This window comes from Dermacentor andersoni, chromosome 8, assembly GCF_023375885.2.
Source record: "Dermacentor andersoni chromosome 8, qqDerAnde1_hic_scaffold, whole genome shotgun sequence".
NCBI lineage: Eukaryota > Metazoa > Arthropoda > Arachnida > Ixodida > Ixodidae > Dermacentor > Dermacentor andersoni.
In genome coordinates, this window is record NC_092821.1 from 131,044,121 (window position 1) to 131,062,204 (window position 18,084).

An 18,084-nucleotide genomic window follows, 5' to 3' on the forward strand; every position below is an offset into this window, starting at 1 on the left:
CGGCAGCGGCGAGGGGGCCGTTCGAGCCCGGTTTGACACATCGTACGAACGCCGCCGGGACGAAGAGGCGGCGCCGGCAGGACGCACTCGTTATCGCGTCCACCGCAAACGCGCGCGCGCGTGGGCGTGCACCGGCGCTCGTTTCAAACAAGGGCGCGAGCGAGCGAGCGAACCGACAAACGAAACGAAAAGAACAGGCCGGCCGAAAACGGCCTTCGACGACACCGAGTGCTCCGCTTCGTTTCGCGTTCCAACAGTCGCGTGCGCTCAGAGTTCTCGCACCCCAAACTGCGCCCCATCCATCCGCACCCGCTCCCTGCCCACGCCCTCCACGTCGCGCCCTTCTCCCATTCTTCCCCAATTCGCCCGCTCCCCATCCTCCGATGCCACTACCAAACGGTGTCTCTGCTCTCCCCTCGATTCCCGTCGAAACGTCCCCGTTCTTGCCCTCGTTATCCCGGCCCGAAGCTGGCCAGCACGCTCCGGATCATCCTCTATCGAAATCTTCTATCCCCACGTACGTGTCCTTTCTCCCCTCCTGCTCGCCTGTCTCAAACATACAGCTCCCCTTTTGTCCTTCATGGAAACGCTTTCTGTTTTGTGTGTGCCCTTTCGTTTCTCCCTGCTCTATTCTACGTGCTCTAGAAGGCGGGGAGTGGAAGGGGAAAAGCCCGAGCGTCGCCTTAGCAAATCTGATTTCCCTTTTTTTCCCTCGCTACTTCCGAAGCCTAGGGATGTCGACAGCGCGAGTGCCCCGGGAGAACGCCGACACTCGGGCATTTCACTCTCCCTAAGCGCGCGACGCGTGCATCCCTTTCTCTCCCTTCTTCTTTCTCTCCGACTTCCCTGACTCTCCAACGCGCGTCGCGGTGTATCCCCTCCTCCCAACAAGATGGCGCCACGGCGCAAATTAGGTTTTCCAGTTCCTTTTCCGCTTCGGCGCACCAGAGGGCGCTGCCCAGCGCGGCTTCGTAGGGTAGCGCTGGCTTCCTGCCCCCACTCTCTCGATCGAGGTCGTCTGTCCGAAGCGCAAGGGGGAAGATTTCTTTATTCTTGTACCGTATACTGATCCAGCACTCCTATTAGTATATGTTTTCTTCCCTTCCAGCTTTCTCCCGATTCATTTCGCACCCACCGCCACTGTGGACTGTTGCCCCACTAAGCTTGCTTTGCCAGGCTTGCCAGCCTGCGTCTCGCGACGCTCTCTCGAGGCGCTTTCCGGCACCCCCAGGAGTGTCGCCACTTCCGAAACCCGCCACTAGCTGGCGCCACGCCGCCGTGCACTCCGAAATGGGATGCAATGTGCTTCCCTATAGGGAAAATGCTGCGGAAGGGAGGGGATGGAAGGGAGCTGTGTAGCGGTATGAGGGGTAAACCATATTGTTAGTGCTCGTTTCGTTCGGGGCTCTCGTGGAAGTACTGCACGTTAATTGGGTATCCGTACCCATAGTGTTCAATTTATCTTTCCGACGCAAGCGTTACCGACACATTTGTTTTTAGGGCTTGCATTCACTATAGATCAGAAGGCGATTTTTATGCTTGTCTTTTTAGGAGTCACTTGGTGGGGAGGTTGGGTTGGAGTCGTGGATTGCGGTGAAGAAAAATACACTCTCCCCCAAATCAAGTGCAAATAAGACTTCTAGCAAACTGTCGGCGAACAGATAGAGAATGGTCAGGCCACTGGCAATCACAGACGACGACAGATCCAAACAACTGTACTGGCATGAGAGACGTGGAGTTAAAAATCGGAAAGGAAAATACATGTCTTCTTATTTATTTTAGGCACTTCCCCAGTAATCCTATCTAGTGTTTAGGTCTTAAACCATCCTCAAACTAAAATTAATTCCTTCTCTTTGTGAACACTCTTGGGGAACGCTCATATCGATACCAACATAGGGCATGTTGTCCCGCCATGAGATGTACGTTTATAATGTAAAGGGCATTTGCCGTTCCCCAATTATCTTCCCTTATTTCCCTCTTTCTGCCCTTCAACGTTATCAGGCCCCGAGCTTTTCATACGTCTCCGTTCCCTCATATCATCCAATGTCCCCTTTACCCTTTTTTTTTCTTGGTTTAGGAGTTCCCCTGAGGTACTTCCTCTAACTTCGAAATGCATTTAGATCCCTCTTTACACAAACGACAAAAATAAAAGAAGAGGTCACCACCGTATAGTGGGGACGGCTGCTCGATCTTTGAGCATAATCAGGCACACAACGAAAACACAAGTTAAAAATTAATGAAATATGAAGGTAATAAACAAATGCAAATTTAAGAAACACATCCCCAACACAACGCATACTCTATATGGTTAGTGAGCTGTCAGTCAGGTCAGATTGGGACACAAGTTGATTCACCGAGACGTTTTTTGCATGTACATACTTACGAAGAAGTGTTGACTTAAGAAACAGCTTTACCTATATATAAATATATAAAATGGACTAGTAAAACTGCTCAGCATCTACTGCCTCGAATTTGATTATGCTTGTTGAAGATAAAAGAAAAAAGGCCAAACCTGTCATCTGTACGGAGGAAACCTTTACTTCCGGCGTTATATTTTCTTTTTTTTTTCAGAATTTGCACAAAATCTCAAGCTTTAAGAAAACGTAAACGTGAAGTTTATAACCATATGGCAGAAATAGAAAACGTCATCACAATTTTATGAACTGAAGATACTGAGATACCTAAAATGAACGAAACTGATGTAATATAGACAGCTCGGAAATACAACCAACAATTTGTGAGTAGAATTATAATAAAATACTGGCAGAAATTGTTATGATATCCTGTCACCTGTAAGTTCATATACCAAGTTTGTCCGCTTCAGATGTTCTAATGAATGCAGTGTATAAAACTGTTGACTATATTGTTTTGTCGAATAGTTTATGTATGTGTAAACTTTGTTCTTCAGCATGCTTTCTTTTTACTCTATTAGCCTTCGAAAATTTCCACAGTAATATTAAGGCCCTAAATCAAAATTCTGATTCATTCAGCCGTTACAAAACTCAGCTTTCCCTCTCGAGCTCAACAGATTTTATTCAAATCTGTTGGCTGCCGAATAAAATCATTTGTGCGTTTTACATGCATTTGAATAGGCAGCGTCGCAGTTGTTGCCGAGGAGAAGCTTCCCCTTAAAGCCGTACTGAGTGTCAGCTCTTCAGAAAATCCCCCGTGCCACTTTTATCGAGAGGGGATGTTCTGGAGTGGATTTATGTCGGTGAAACTACGTAAATAAAGACGTGTGTGTGCGTGTGTGTGCGCGTGTGCGTGTGTGCGTGCGTGTGTGTGTGTGTGTGTGTGTGTGTGTGTGTGTGTGTGTGTGTGTGTGTGTGTGTGTGTGTGTGTGTGTGTGTGTGTGTGTGCGTGTGCGCGTGCGTGCGTGCGTGCGTGCGTGTGTGTGTGTGTGTGTGTGTGTGTGTGTGTGTGTGTGTGTGTGTGTGTGTGTGTGTGTGTGTGTGTGTGTGCGTGCGCGTTAGCCAAGGCCTTAGAGAACTCTTCGCCCAACCCAGATGTTATTACACTATTCCTCAGTAAATGAGGCGTATATATGGAGACGCCCTTGAGTCTTGCAAGTGAGACGGGTAACGTAAAGCTGGCAACAGCAAGAAGCATTAGCTTTCAGCAGCTACTCTTCGGCACACAGCTGTCCGAGCGCTCTTCGTACACGCTGTGGCTCACTGGAAAGTGCGAAGGTCACACCATCTCGGAAACATAAACACCGCAAAGTGAAGCCACTGAGCCGTCAACTGAAGTGAATAGCGAGAACGACATTTTTATCTAACGCAAAAAAAACTGTATCCGCAAATGCTAAAGAGACAAAATGTGCCGACTGGCGTGGCCCCTGGGGGATTGAGGAAATCCTGAAAGCACTTTGAGGGTCACTTCCGCCTCACTGCTGCCTTCTTCCGAGTTCCCCTACTCCTTTATTTTCATTTTCTTTAGTTCTGCTTCAATCTCCTTCCCCGAGTAGCAGGCAACTTGGCCATCTATTTTTTTATTAGTAGTACACTTTTTTGTACGCATTGCTGGCAGTATTCTAGATCCCTATTGCGTTGAATTATATCTTTCGAACAACTCAGACAACAAGCTTTCAGCGTAACCATCTCGCTTATAATTCTTTTTTTTTCGCGCGAAATAGAAGTTGGTCGGTTGCTTGATCTGTCCCCATCAGATGCTGTCCGAAACTTGTGAAGTCATGAGGAGCTTTTACGCGTGTTATGGACGAGGACATTTATGCGCGTTTTCTGGGTCACGGAGGCGTTTAGTCCGAGGTAGAACTGGCCTTTGTGGTGTAGCGGTAGCCTAAATTACCGATGTTTGACTGACCGTGCGCCGGGTAATGCGTCCTTTCCTGGGCGACCCGAGCCTCTCTGCTCGTACAACGAGATCTCCAAGCATAATTATCTATCAAGAAGACTCCTGCCTTTGCCGCACTCCTCGCTGTGCAGGGACCAGGTAGTCACTCTCAGATTTCTGCAAACAAGCACTTACCCAAGCCCCGCAGCGCTGCACACAATGTACCCCGCATGGTTCCCAAGCCCGGACTGCCCTCTGTGCGGTGGTTATGCGGACTTCGACCATGTCCTGTGGGGCTGCGCTTGTGCCGGTACCCCTTTCACCCAAAAGGAAATGATGAAGCTCATTAGGGCCCAGGTCTAGACCTCTCAAATTTTGGCAGTCCAGAGGGCTAGCGAGAGGGCCGTCAGGTTTCACCTGATGGCCCCCGAGTGGACCTAGCCAGGTGACGTTGAGTTTACTCGCGTCTATTGTGTACCAAATAAGGTTGTTTCACTCACTCACTCACTCACTCACTCACTCACTCACTCACTCACTCACTCACTCACTCACTCACTCACTCACTCACTCACGCACTCACTCACGCACTCACTCGCTCACTTACTCACTCACTCACCGATCAAGCTTAGCTAAGCACTCCGCTCTGATATCCTATATGTGCAAACTCCAGCATCTCATTAAAACTTGTTTCTCTCCCTATAAAAAAAAAAGCAAACCGTAAGGATTGGGTTTGGTCCTCGTCCATCACCTAACACTAGTGAATTATTTCTCATTATAAAAATTTTGTCTGCAGCCGGAACCTTTTTTAAAAAGAAATTTATGCAGCTGCAGCGCACTTGTTGGATAGTGCAGCGGTCATTTATATGTTATACTATACACAAGTAAACGCGGCTCGTAAATTTTATTTTCGTTCCATGCAAGGCGTAGTCTCGTACAACGTTTGTTTACGTGCCCCGCAGGCCGCAACGTTAGCCTCATTAGTAAAACTTTGTACGCAAAATGTTTCGCCTACGCTATGCACAGTTCACAAGCTATGGCGAAAATGGAAACAGGCGTTCATTCGGGTGCACCTTTAAGGACGTCCGAGCTGCGGTATCACGAAGACGACAGCGGATGCTTGCTAGAGAGAAGAATAGTGATGAGGAGATGTATGCACAGAGAAGTAAGAAACACATCTTGGTACTCTTTTTTATTAAGGATTCTATACCCACCGTTTCACCGTGGGGCATACCCATATTAGACGATTGGTTGTGAGTGGCCATGTCTCTAGTGGTACAACAATGCGGCAGGTCAAGCGCAAGGAAGATAATAAAATAAAAAGAAAGGAGTTAAGTATCAAGCGCTATTTCCATTAAGAGGTGCGCGTGCTTCAGAGATACGTACGAGCCGACATCACGTGTACCAGGTCTGGTGTCGCGATTTATATTTTTGTTACCCAGAATAGACGTGCGCTGATTGGATCTACTTTGTCGCCGACAACGTACTAAAGTTCTGTGCAAAGCGTGCGCGGGGACACGGACCCGACACGTAAATCCGGTTGAAGCAGGCAATGAAAACTTCGATTTAACAATGCGTACAAAGCAACAATATCCCTCTCCCTCAGCATCGCCTTCTTTAAGGAAGAATACCCATTTGCCACTATAATCCGCCCCTACCACTGAAATGAAAAACGCGCACTAGAAGCATCGTTATTCTATTGTTCTACCTCTACGGTACTTCGATTAAGAAAATAGACAAGAAAATTCGTCTGGCTTATTATAAGGATACGTAATAGGAATACAATACCCCAAACAGGTCAACTATCTTCGTGTTTCGGCATCACTGTCCTTTAGAAGGTATTCTATTACGCAATGTAACCATGATTGATTGATTGATTGATTGATTGATTGATTGATTGATTGATTGATTTTCTGAATGACTGACTGGTTGATTAATAAATTGAACATAGTTTATTCTCTTCTTGTTTTGTTTTGTTTTTCCAATATACAAGGAAAGAATATATTTTGCTGGATAAAGACTCGTACAACGTTGCACACTGACAAACACTATTGTTATCCCTCAGCTTCACTGCCCTTGAGCAAGTGATTTGTCATGATAACCAGCCTGTCTTATTAAGAAGGAACACTCGATCAAGAAACAACGTTTCCTCTCTCGATCTTTCTGATATTTTGCTTTTCTTTTCTACTGAAGTGTATTCCGTTGCGAATAGAGCTCTACGAAGCGCACCGGAAAAAATATTGCTCTTACGGGCCATATATGAATAACCCATGCATTCGAGTGCGAGCCCGGACTCAGAGGTACGTAGCCTCTGCGAAATCATTTATCAGGCGAGGTATAGGCTCACCTATCAAGAACAGTGTAGCACGTATATAACTCCAGCTCGAAGAAGCGGTAGACAGTTCGTGTAAATCAAAGCGTCCACAGGAAAACAAGAAACAAAATAATAAACACGGGCGAACCGCCGTGACTAACTCCGAAGTGAAGGAGCTCGCCTGCATCACGCGCGGTGTCATTTATTACGCTACGCCCTGGAAGGCGCTACTACCAAAAAATTAGAGGAAAAAAACAAAGACGTATTAAGAAGCAGCGCGAGAGATTTTCCAGTCTTACGTATAGGCTTAACGAAAGTCACGCTGCGACGGCATGTGGCAGTCTTCGGAATAGGCGACTTGGTGTATGGAGCCATACACTGGGAACATTAGCGGGAAAGCTTTTGTCAAATGGCCGTAGGGGAAGTCATGAGTTTAAAAATTTGAGGCACGAGAACAAAGTTGGAGTTAGGCGCGTGGTGACAGAGTGGCGCAGATGTGATGGATCGGTGGTGGAGTGTCTGAGCTGTAGTAGAGACGCCAAGTGGGCAATGCGGTGAACGTGGCTGTGAACGCTGCTGAATTTTGAAGTTCGCGCAAGAGACTTTATGTACACTCACTCACTCACTCACTCACTCACTCACTCACTCACTCACTCACTCACTCACTCACTCACTCACTCACTCACTCACTCACTCACTCATTCGCCATTTGATATCTGTGTTGGATAGATTGGCATCATGTATGACGCCGGCTACTTCTTTTGAATAAGTCAGGCGATGCATAATATGCATAAGCTGGTTAGAAAAATAAAAAACAAATATTAGGATAAAATGTAAATAAACGTCAGATCGCGCTTACTCGTAGTTCAGAGGCAGTAAAAACATATCCTACATCATTACCGCACACACTATTTACACAGCGAGTCGCTCCCTACAGCTATAGTGTACGCGCTTTGTTAGTGCTCGTCTAGCTTTCTCTCTATCTCCCCCTTCCACTCTCTTTCTCTTTTTATCCCCCTTGACTCTTTCCCCCGTGCAGGGCAGCCAACTCGAACTACCTCTGGTTAACCTCCCTGCCTTTCTCTGTATCTCCAAAAAAAAATTAAATTATGGGGTTTTACGTGCCAAAACCACTTTCTGATTATGAGGCACGCCGTAGTGGAGGACTCCGGAAATTTCAACCACCTGGGGTTCTTTAACGTGCACCTAAATCTAAGTACCCGAGTGTTTTCGCATTTCGGCCCCATCGAAATGCAGTTGCCATGGCCGGGATTCGATCCCGCCACCTCGTGCTCAGCAGCCCAACACCATAGCCACTGAGCAACCACGGCGGGTTCTCTGTATCTCTCTCTTTCACTCTTAATAGATTCTTACAAAAACCAAATAAGATTGATTGATTGATTGATTGATTGATTGATTGATTGATTGATTGATTGATTGATTGATTGATCAATCAATAAATCAATGACTGAGAGTGAGTGAGTGAGTGAGTGAGTGAGTGAGTGAGTGAGTGAGTGAGTGAGTGAGTGAGTGAGTGAGTGAGTGAGTGAGTGAGTGAGCGAGCGAGCGAGCGAACGACCGAAAACCAGACATTTTTTAGTTATTTATGTTTATCTATATATTGTTAAGTTCCAAAACCAAGATGTGGGCTATGTTTGACACCATAGCCCAGAGCTACGGATTAACTTTGAACACCCATAGGCACACTCAAGGCTGGCTGAGACAAATTTAAGCGCGGTATGTGAGAACGGACTGTACGAAACAGACCGACGACAGAGCGCTAACTTCAACTGCTGTTTGCGGTAATCGCACAAGGCAAAACTTATACATGGCGCCTTGCGATCGGAATACGTCCGCTGAAGTTATAGCTCTCGGCCCTGCTTGTTTTTTGTTTTTTTTTCTCGTCCGGCGTCTTTTACTGTGCCCAATGCTGACGCAGCTTTCGAAGACGCACCAAGTAGCCCGCCGAAGCTGTCATTAAGAAAGCCGTCAAGAACTACGCGAACCAGTCTGGGCAAGCCGTCTCCATTCCGACGCCGACGAAATGCGTCGGCGCGTCCGCGGGAGCAGGTTGAGCCGGTATTGCCAGAGGCTCTGTTCTTGCGATGCCGAGATCGCCTCGCCGTCTCCCAGGTCTCGAAGCCGCCTAAGGCCGGGCCCTTTCCAGGGATCGATAAAGCTCCGCGCATCACCGCAAGCTCGCGTCCGCCGCGATCGCGCTCAAAATGCCGCGAGCTTCCGAGTCATCTCAAATCAAAGACATCAAGCGTAAGAAGCAGCTCACCAGGTCAACGAAAGTGCGCGCGCGGAAAAGCGTGGTACGCAAGAACGTGAATTTAGTGTGTGAAAGAAAGAACGCAATAATACCAGATGGATGGATGGATGGATGGATGGATGGATGGATGGATGGATGGATGGAATGGAATGGAATGGAATGGAATAGATAGATAGATAGATAGATAGATAGATGGATAGATAGATAGATAGATAGATAGATAGATAGATAGATAGATAGATAGATAGATAGATAGATAGATAGATAGATAGATAGATAGATAGATAGATAGATAGATAGATAGATAGATAGATAGATAGATAGATAGATAGATAGATAGATAGATAGATAGATAGATAGATAGATAGATAGATAGATAGATAGATAGATAGATAGATAGATAGATGCACGAAAAAGTAAAGAATAAGAAAGAAAGACAAAAGCAAGCAAGGAACCAAGCAAAAGGAAGAGAACTGAAAAAAGGGAGAAAGCCCGAATTAAGGATGAAAAGGAGGTAGGAAGGACTATGAGAAGGCAGAAACAGTTCAAAAAGAAATCACGGAAGGGAGAACTGAAACACGGTGGAAAGAAAGAAAGGAAGAAAGAAAGAAAGAAAGAGCGAGAGAGAGAGAATATTAAGGAAGGGAAGGACGAAGAGTGAAAGAGAGGGGAAAGGAAGGAAGCGACGGAGCGAAGGGAAAACGGGGAAAAGAAGAAGCGGGCAAGAGCGAAGTCGAGCGGCGTGTTTCTCGTGTAGAGTACCACTCGAAGGCAAAGCCGGAGAGGGCGCTATCTGCTGTATAGCAGCAGCAGCAGCAGCAGCCCAGCGGCGGCTACGATGCGACGAAAGCCGGTCGGCAAATAAGAACTGCGGGAACAACAACCGAAGGGGACGGACGCGTATAAGAGACTACGCCCCTGCCCGAGTGTTGCAAGCCACACATCCTGCCGCCGCTTCTCCTCTCGAGCCTCCCTAATAAGAACTGTCCCGCCGCTCCCTCGCTCGTTTCTCTCGAGCCCGCATCCTGTCGCGCCACCCGCGCATCGCAAAGAAAGAGGCGGGGAGCAGCAGAAAGCAGCAAGCAATCTGCCACGATTGGAAAGAGAGGGGGGAGGGGGAAGGAAAGTGTACGCGTGCGCCTAGAGATGCCCTTGCGCGAGTAGTTTCTCTCTCGGTATCCATTCGCTGCGAAAAACCCCATGCAGTCATTCCGAGAGGAATACATTGCGCCGGAAGCTCCTTCTCGTGTATGTGTGTGAGTACGTTTGTTGCGCTGCGGATGAGGCGTACGAGTGCGTGGCGTTCGATCGGTCGCGTCTACACGTCCCCTCTCGTTCGAAAGCAGTACTGACACGCATTGGCGAAGTTGCGTCAACTCTGCACTACACGCCTCTCGAACGTTAATGAGTGACACTTGTCAAGTACAAAGTTTGGGAAACGCCCACAAAACAAATTTTTCGATGATAAAGCTGGCCGCGAACTGTCGAACATGACATCACCGACGTTGTCGTGACGTCGTAATGACACACAGCAGAATTTGATGACATGGTGCCGTAACAAGGCTAACAAGGTGCAGTAACAAGGGATAGCGTTGTTCATAAAGAAAAAGAAGTTCGGCAGCATGTTACACTCCTATAGCATATGAAGGCGCAAGCCTGCTGCTACACTCGGTAACGCGCCCTCTCGCGTCGTCGCGTTGCTGCTTTCGCAGTTGGGCTTCTTCGGCTCGTTTTCGACGCTTGGCTGCGGTTTCCAGCGCGCTCATATGGCGGGGTCAGACTCGCGCCAACGAGGTTTCTCTTCGACTTTCGACTTTACGTTGCATCCTCTCAGCAGGGTATTGAAACGTGTGCTGTTCTGTGTGGGGCACGGGTGATTTCAATGAATGTATGCACTGTTCGCTTCCCTTTGCTGAGTGATTGTAGCCTCAGTTTTACGGGGGTATGATCCATTGCATTTTTCGCTTGCTTACGGAGGTATGAGCCATTGAGAAGGTCACGTGTTTTTGTTTTTTTGTACCACTCGACTAGACTCCGCGTTTCTGTACGTTGTATGCGTGATACCAATGAATGTATGCAGTGTACGCTTCACCGTGCTGGGTGTTTGTAACCTTTGCACTACGAAAGGGATGATTCCATTGCATTTTTGCTTGCTCAGGGGGGGAGGGGTATGAGCCGTAGCTGAGGATGATGGTTTTTGTACCATCGAACCGGACGACGTCAATACATCGGGCGTATGAGCCTCTTAAGGCTTTCGCCATCATAATGAAGGAAAACGCTGCGCGCATTTCTTATAGCCGCTCTCGCGCGTAATGACGCATTGATCGCAAGAACAGAGCGCGCAGGTGTTTCATGACGTCACCCACCTTTGGAACCGAAACCAGAACTGCTTTATAGAAACAGGTATCCTAGTAAAATATTTCTGGCACTCCTGTGCCTTGCCGGTATATTTTCTGTGGATTAGAGGATTTGGACTCACGGGTAATCCCATAAATACCAAACACAGTTTCACGTCAAGAAAAACTAGAACAGCTTGTTCAGCTCCGTTTCCGGCCATGGAGAGCACATTTGTACAAAAATAACAGTGAAATGTAGCTTGAGCTACAACCTAATAAGTACAGTAGTTCAGTAGTAATTGGTTTCCATTACTAAACCCCCAACGGAAACCTATATTCAGCGCATCAGAAATATTACAGTAGGCTATAAGTTAAGTCTCCCGCACCTAAATCATAATATTGAGGCATGAAAGCAAGGTAGCGGGTATTATACGTCGGACATTCCAGGTTAGCGAAAAGAAAAAAAAAATGAAATTCGGAAATGTCATGTCAGTATTCATTTAAAAGCCGCCGGCAGCTTCCGCAGTAGACCCGCCACGCAAGTCTGAAGCTAGGGAAGTTGACGACGCTGCAAGTAATCTAAAACGAAAAGCTTACACAGGCAACGCAGAAAAAGAAAATGAGGGGGAAAACGTAGTCACCATCCCCTATCGTATTTTATTCATTCGGATAAACCCAGCACTGGTTTAGGCTTGTTAGTCGAACTCCCAACGTTGTCAGAGCGGCTTTGCCTCGCGTTGTTGTATGCTAACGTATAATGAAGGCGCTACCAGTATCGAAACGAGAACACGCGTGCCTACAGCTGGCCTGCATTTACATTTTCGGCGCTGTCTCGAATTTGTTCGGAGAATCCGGAATAGGAACTAGACTCTGTAAGAGCGGGAATTTCCCGCAAATGGAGGTCTGACTAGATGCACAGAAATCGGATACGCTTCCACACGAGGCCGGGACAACACGCTGCCGCGTTATTAAACGGATGAAAATTGCGGCGGCTCGACTCTTGTAGATCGTGTTGAATTTGTTGTTCGTTTGTATTCGTAAGAAATTCCCCGGGAGACAGAGAGTAAGGGTTGTTTGCTTCGTGAAGCTTGCGCTGGGACAAAGCGTAATCGAAGCTTCTTGCGGCAAAGCTAGAAGTTACGCCGCAGCGCTCCCATATTGAAAATGCGTGGACTTCCATGGCTGCGGCAGGAAAGAATATTGCTTTTTTGCGAGCGGGCCACATAAGAAACAAGTACAGCAGCAAAAGCTCAACGTATACTTCAGATGGGAATTAAACGAACGAAGCAATGAGAAAAATACGGATTTCCCAAAAATGAATGCTTCTCTCTTTCCTATGCCGTCCAGCCCCGGAACTAACTCCTACCTGTCATGTTAAGTCTCGAGGAACGACTACGAAACTACCGTAGCTTCGGAGAACTTGTGACGAAGTTCTGTACTGCAGCGTGTGCATTGAGAGAAGGAGAGAGTGACCACTGCGCGGAAACACTAGGACGCTGCATTCCCTTTTTCATTACCTCCTGTACAGGGTAGCAATTCGGATGTTCGTCTAACTCACCTCTATAGCTTTCCCCCTCCTTGCTATCTATCTATCTATCTATCTATCTATCTATCTATCTATCTATCTATCTATCTATCTATCTATCTATCTATCTATCTATCTATCTATCTATCTATCTATCTATCTATCTATCTATCTATCTGTCTGTCTGTCTGTCTGTCTGTCTGTCTGTCTGTCTGTCTGTCTGTCTGTCTGTCTGTCTGTCTGTCTGTCTGTCTGTCTGTCTGTCTGTCTGTCTGTCTGTCTATCTATCTATCTTGTTTTGTGTGCGTTTTTTTCTCTTGTTCTTTAATGTGATAGCATTATAGGTGGACCTTACGAACTTTCTAGGTGTCCGTCTGACAAAAGATATGGCTCAATCCCGAACGCTGTGCAATCTAACACACAGCGTCTCAAAGCGCTAGCTATCACGAGGCAAGAATGCGAGCAGATGGCACTTGGCCCGTGCACGTGACGCGCTCGCCAGACAGTTTCCAAGAGCGACTTTGGCTCGAGAGACGCACGGGTGCGATCGCGGCCTGAGGGCTCGAGCATTGAGCTTTCCTTGCTGGAAGTCGGGGGGTTCCATCCGACGATCGCGGTGAATGCACTCATTTATAGCATCATAGGCGGACTTCACCCACGTTGGAGGTACATCTAACACAAAGCGCCAAGTGTGTGTTGAGCGTACGCACTCGGTGTCATGGTGTGCGCGAAATTTCGAGACAGCATCGAGATACTATTAAGAAATGCAAACGTCAATTTGATAAATGACGGAGTGCAAAGGTCGCCCGCGACGCAACCGCGCGCAGCTCTCCGTTTTGTTCTCAAAGGCGCAAAATTTGTTTTGGTGGCTGCCATTCATCATCATCATCAGCCTGGTTACGCCCACTGCAGGGCAAAGGCCTCTCCCATACTTCTCTAACAACCTCGGTCATGTACTAATTGTGGCCATGTCGTCCCTGCAAACTTCTTGATCTCATCCGCCCACCTAACTTTCGCCGCCCCCTGCTACGCTTTCCTTCCCTTGGAATCCAGTCCGTAACCCATAATGACCATCGGTTATCTTCCCTCCTCATTACATGTCCTGCCCATGCCCCATTTCTTTTTCTTGATTTCAACTAAGATGTCATTAACTCGCGTTTGTTCCCTCACCCAATCTGCTCTTTTCTTATCCCTTAACGTTACACCCATCGTTCTTCTTTCCATAGCTCGTTGCGTCGTCCTCAATTTCAGTAGAACCCTTTTCGTAAGCCTCCAGGCTTCTGCCCTGTAGGTGAGTACTGGTAAGACACAGCTATTATACACTTTTCTCTTGAGGGATAATGTCAACCTGCTGTTCATGATCTGAGAATGCCTGCCAAACGCACCCCAGCCCATTCTTATTCTTCTGATTATTTCCGTCTCATGATCCGGATCCGCCGTCACTACCTGTCCTAAGTAGATGTATTCCCTTACCACTTCCAGTGCCTCACTACCTATAGTAAACTGCTGTTCTCTTCCGAGACTGTTAAACATTACTTTAGTTTTCTGCAGATTAATTTTAGGCCCACTCTTCTGCTTTGCCTCTCCAGGTCAGTGAGCATGCATTGCAATTGGTCCCCTGAGTTACTAAGCAAGGCAATATCAGCAGCGAATGGCAAGTTACTAAGGTATTCTCCATTAACTTTTATCCCCAATTCTTCCCAATCCAGGTCTCTGAATATTCAAAGGCTGCCATTAGAGCTGTATATTCAATGTAGATATTTGGACTTGTTGGTGTAAAATTTTGCAGTTTTTTTTTTCCTGTAGCGCAAGTAGCACAAGGGCGTAAAAGAAGAACAGAGACACGTGCACAGGAGCTACGTGGCTCTGTTCTTCTTTTACGTCCTTGTCCCATTTGCACGACAGGAAAGAAACTGCAAAATCTACATTCAAATGCCCCAGCATTCCACTTGATGGGCGTTTCGAACTTTCAGCGCCGAAAGCAATCCAGCAGAAGGTCAGCCGTAAGGGCGTCGAAATCGCACCCCGGCACAGAGCATACTTTCTTTGGAGGCCAACGAAAGCTTTGGGTGTAGAGTGCTGGTCCCATCGTCGGACGCCAAGCCCATCGGCCAGCGCAACCGCACGAAAACCGCTGAAGTAAACAATTATCTCGCGGTTGTAACTCGCTATTGTTGACTGGAAAGGTTAAGAAGCGACGAAACTACCGGCACCACCAAATTCAGACAAACGTCGACAAGCAGAACAACAGATTGTATGAGGGGGGCGTATTGGAACAGGTGAACTTTACGAGCGCGCATTTCTGCACACTTGAAGGGCTGCATTGCATTGCGAGTGATAAAGGCGTCAACGCCCCGCCGCCTTTTATAGTAGGTGCTGAGAAAGAGGTATTTATTGATAAAGACAAAGTAAAATAGAGTTGACTTTTATTTCCTCGCCACACGTGTATATAAATTTAATTAGAAATTTCATTTTCGTTCAATGAATCAAATGGTCCCGTTTTATTCAAAAAACGCTTTCTTTGCCCGTGTTTGTTCCCTACTGACATTGTGGCGCTTCAATCACTGCTCCCATAACTACCCTAATGATGCCAGTAACAATTTGTTCTGAACCGCTTTTCGCCCGAAGCTTCGTGATCTATCTGGATGGACCTCGTATGAGGCGTGTATTGCAACCAGGCTCCTCTTTTGCGCTTTCCTTGGACAAGCTGCGCCATCTAGTGTGACCGCAACGAAGCGCGCGTGTGGCGCATCTTTGAAAGTATGTGAAGACAATACTGTCCAAATATATATGACGCGGTTTCGATTACAACCAACGCCGGAGAAATTTTAAAGGATTGCGTTTGTCAATGAATAAGAACGACATTGATTTATACTCTCGTAAAAACTTTTTTTTCGCGCATTCATTCGCTCATTGCGTTTATGCGAAAGCACATAATCTAGGGACCTCTGTTACAACTTCTGCAAGAGTTATGGGATTCCGCCTGCGTACAATGCCCAATGTACAATCCTTCACGTGACCTTGTAACCATTCGTGCATTGAAGAGCGCCACATACCCTGTGGCACATACCCAGGTACCCAAGTTGACATCAAAGAGGCGACAGACAGACATACAGACAGACATACAGACAGACAGACAGACAGACAGACAGAAAGAAAGAAAGAAAGAAAGAAAGAAGGAAAGAAGGAAAGAAAGACAGACAGACAGACAGACAGACAGACAGAAAGAAAGAAAGAAAGACAGACAGACAGACAGACAGACAGACAGACAGACAGACAGACAGACAGACAGACAGACAGACAGACAGACAGACACACCACCAACTGGGTGAAGTTCCTAAAAAACGCTAATCGCATTAGAATTATAAAAAATGCCACGTACATGTTTCGACCAAAGCGTAACTTTCTCCCTAAAGCGGCTGCTAGCGGCTAAAACAAAAAAAAAAGCTTTAGACGAGCAAAGGGGTTGCCGATGGGAGTAAACGGGGCGGCGAGGGCCCTAAAACTTGTACAAGGATGCGGCTCGGCCATCTTCATGGCGGTGCAACTCTGCGAGCGACAATGGCCTGGCAAAGGAGCGTGTTTCCGCGCACGTCAGCATGCGCCGAGACGGTGATAAAGGACCTCGCGGACGCCGCCGTAATTAGGGCGAGCAGCCGGCCACGCACACGAGGCTTGGATGAGGCACAACTTGATAACGCGGTTATAGCGCCGCCCATCATCCATGCCGCCGGGCGAGCGTGCTACGGTACATACCGCTATTGCGATGCAAGCGAGCGGGCCTTTGAAGCGTTCGCGCTAGTGCGCGCTAATGTACTGCTACACGTGCCGCAGTTTTTTTTTAGACGGAAGACGGCTGAAGCCAGGCGGGGGAGTATTGTGACGGCACTTTGCATTAGCCGCCGCGAGTTTAGGCCGCGATGGATTCTGTGAAGTATGCAGCTGGCGCGACAGTAGCGGAAGTTAAGCGAGGACGGCTATAGTCAGCCCACGGTCGTGCGGCTATCGGCTCTTAAGACTACCATGCTCAACGAATTGCTTCTTTTCAAAAAGAAATTTTTGTGTCGATTTAGCCTTACATGCGAGAGAAATGCGTTAGCATTACGTCGCACCTCTTTCAGGTCCCGGATCCACGATTTAAACCTCGTTCACCACATTGCAAAGTGTTGTTCGGGAGCTCACTGGAGCAGACCACCGTCAGTTGCGACATATATTTATTTATATATATATATATATATATATATATATATATATATATATATATATATATATATATATATACTTTTTCCCCCTTGACACTTCTAATGCTAACACATTATTGTACACATCGTAAATGGGACGAAATTATTTCACGAATACGAAAGTTAGAAGAAGCGAAAACTATAAAATCAAAGTACGATCACACTAATGTGGTTATTCGGGTAAACGTGCTTGGCGTGATCTGCTTTTTCAGACTGCACTTGAGAATAAACAGATGACATTCACCTGCAACGGCATGTCACAGTGTCGTCTGCTCTTTTGAGCAGACAATAATAAGGACATCGTCTGTTCATATGCTCGAGAATGAATGACAATGTTGTGATGCAGATATACGTTACACAACCATCTGCTTTGATGAGTAAACAAACATGGATATATCACCTGTCGTGATGGGCACACAAGCATGAGAATATCGTCTCCCTGACGAGCAGACGACGTACTAGTGCGATGCTCTGACAGCCCTCAGCACGTTAAAAAATAGACGTAGTGTAAGGTCATGTGCTTTCGCGTGTCCATGCTCGTTACTGAATGAAGACAGCTGCTGTTTCGCATTTAGTTTTATATGTCACTGAGAGAGCGAATATCGGAAATCTCACCGTAGACTGTAGGCGGTACAGAGCTTTAGTGACAGCCTAGTGTTGGAACATACTTCTACGTCTCTGTATCGCTGCACAAGTGAGTGAAACTTGAGAGACAGCGCGGACAAAAGGCCAATCACGACTCAAACAAGTCACTGACAGCACAGACCAAATTTAAGGCCTAAAATTCAACGTGATTGGTTCGAATGAAGCCAGTTCATACGACCGATTAGTTCTTCTGTGCACCCTTGGTCTACATATTCCTAAAGGTATTGTTTTATTCCTCCAGCCACTGCGAAAACCCAGAAGTAGTTTCTTAGTTGTAACATGCCCTTCGCGGAAATTGTTCGACGGGAAGACACGTGTAAGAGAGGAAGAGATAAATATGGCTTTCGGCTTATGTTCTGAATTTCACGTGCTGCCTCTAGTACCCTTCTTGGGATATATGTTGGGTTCGGACTCCAAACGTAACTGAGCTTTAAAAGGGAAAAAGAGAAGAAAGAAGA

At 46.9% G+C, this 18,084-nt stretch overlaps 1 protein-coding gene across 1 annotated transcript in view; it reads right to left on the reverse strand.

Annotated features, from left to right (window-relative positions):
• LOC126525680 (uncharacterized) overlaps nucleotides 1-18,084 on the reverse strand; it is a 228,720-nt gene that overhangs the window by 194,649 nt on the left and 15,987 nt on the right. The window lies entirely within an intron of this gene.